Below are 2,296 nucleotides of genomic sequence, written 5' to 3' on the forward strand. Positions count from 1 at the left end.
TGCTGAAGTCTCTTATGTCTGCCTGTAGCTCCTGTCAAAGTCTGTCTGAGTTACCGAGTGAGTTCAACAGGAGCCTAGATAATTTAGTCAGACCCTGTAGCTCCAAGTGGAGCAATGGCCTTAAACAATTAAAATAAGTAAATATTACCCAATACGCTCAAAATCCAAAACCATGTCTCCTGTCCCTGGTCCATTTCCTTTTCATTATTTATTCATTTTTCATAAGTATTTATTTTTATTTTATGCACATAAGTATATGAGTATTTTTGCCTGCATGTATGTACATGACTGGCATCCACTAAAGTCAGAAGACCCCCTTGGGACTGGAGTTTCTGATGGTTGTGAGCCACTAAGTACATGCTGGGACCAAACCTAGATCCTTTGTAAGAGCAGCCAGAAAAAAAAAAAGCTGGGCAATGGTGGCTCACACCTTTAGTCAAAGCATTTGGGAGGCGGAAGCAGGAGGATTTCTGAGTTCAAGAGGTCAGCCAAGTCTACAGAGTGAGTTCCAGAACAGCTAGGGCTACACACAGAAACCCTGTCTCAAAAACCCAACCAACCAACCAGACAAAGAGTAGCTGTAAGGGTCCATGATTGGCTGAAGAAAGATACCCTGGACTCAAATTGTATGTAAACATAAAGAGAGTTTTATTCTGCAAGAGTCCAGCTTGCTGGGATTTCCTTATTACCAAGATAGAGAGACAACCAAGGGAGCTGGAAGACTACATTTAAAGCACACTAGGGATTCTGGCGTAGGTGACCTTTATCTTACTTTATCTCTGAGAGCATTCCATTACCAGAGCGAGGAATTCTGGGGTGGTGGCCTTTATCTTACTTCATCTTTAGAGACATTCCATTAGCGGGACATGGGGGCTGGAATCTGTTGCGGAGAGGTCTGGAAACCTGCTGATCCATTGTCCTCTCTTCAGGCTAGGTAGCTGGGCACGGTCTAGTTTGTGACCAGCTGCCTGAAGCCTGGTTTTTTTGTTGTTGTTGTTGTTTTGTTTTGTTTTTTTGGCTGCCTTGCCTGGACTTGCCCAGTTCTTTAGGCCTAGTCTCCTAGACTGCCAATTTGAAACCTGTCATGGAGTCAGCTTAGCCTTCTCACAGCAAGCATTCTTAGCCATTACGGAGTTCAAGAACACTGGGAAAAGACCCAGACTCGATTTAATCATCATTAGCTAAACTTACTATAGCTACTAACAGGGCCACAGTCTCTAAATTGAATCGGAGACCTGTCACCCAGAGGTGGGTGAAGGGAAGGGCTTTTTAAAAAAAATATTTATTTATTTATATGTATATATAAATACACTGTTGTCTTCAGACACACCAGAAGAGGATATGAGATCCTATTGCAGATGGCTATGAGCCACCATATGATTGGTGGGAATTGAACTCAGGATCTCTGGAAAAGCAGTCAGTGCTCTTAACCTCTGAGTCATCTCTCCAGCCCCGAAGAGAAAAGCTTTTAAAGAAAAAAAACAAAAGAGCTGTTCTGCTCTGCCAAGATTAGATGGTCAAGGCAACCTCAAAATAGTCCTTGAATGTCTGCACAAGCTGGTTACAGAAGTCAAAATCAGCAGTTAGTCATTGCATAACAAGCAGATGCTCATAGCTGTACATTCCCGGGGGTGGGGGTGGGGGTGGGGTGGTGTCAAGGAGTCAGGGTTGCCAGGAACTTGAAGTCAGAGACTATTAGGTACCAAGATGGTTGCCTAGCACAAAACAAAGTTTCTTTCACCACCACGCTAGTCACGGAGCCATCTACAGTTCTCTTCTTCTTTTTTTTTTTTTTTTTTTTTTNTTNTTNTTTTNTTTTNTTTTTTTGAGACAGGGTTTCTCTGTATAGCCCTGGCTGTCCTGGAATTCACTTTGTAGACCAGGCCGGCCTCGAACTCAGAAATCCGCCTGCCTCTGCCTCCCGAGTGCTGGGATTAAAGGCCTGCGCCACCATGCCCGGCTGCTCTTTTTGTTTTTATTTTATTATTTCTGTAGGTATGTGTGTGGTGTGAATGTGAGTGTGGGTGTGGATGTGTGACTATCACAGAGGTCAGAGAACAACTTTCAGGAGCCTTGAGTTCCAAGGACCAAATTTAGGCCACCAAGCCTGGTTGACAGTCATTTTGCCCACTGAAGCAACTAAATGGGCCTTTAGAGTCAGTCATTCCTGAATATTCCAAAACTCCTGAATGGAATCTAAAGTGGCAAGACTAAATGACAAGCAAGTGTTAGTGGGGGTGGGTGTAGGCACAATGTTATTGTGCACGCTATGTAAAGATTATCCTTGTGTTATTGA

The sequence above is a fragment of the Mus pahari genome, chromosome 13 (assembly GCF_900095145.1).
Source record: "Mus pahari chromosome 13, PAHARI_EIJ_v1.1, whole genome shotgun sequence".
In the NCBI taxonomy this organism is placed as follows: Eukaryota; Metazoa; Chordata; class Mammalia; order Rodentia; family Muridae; genus Mus; species Mus pahari.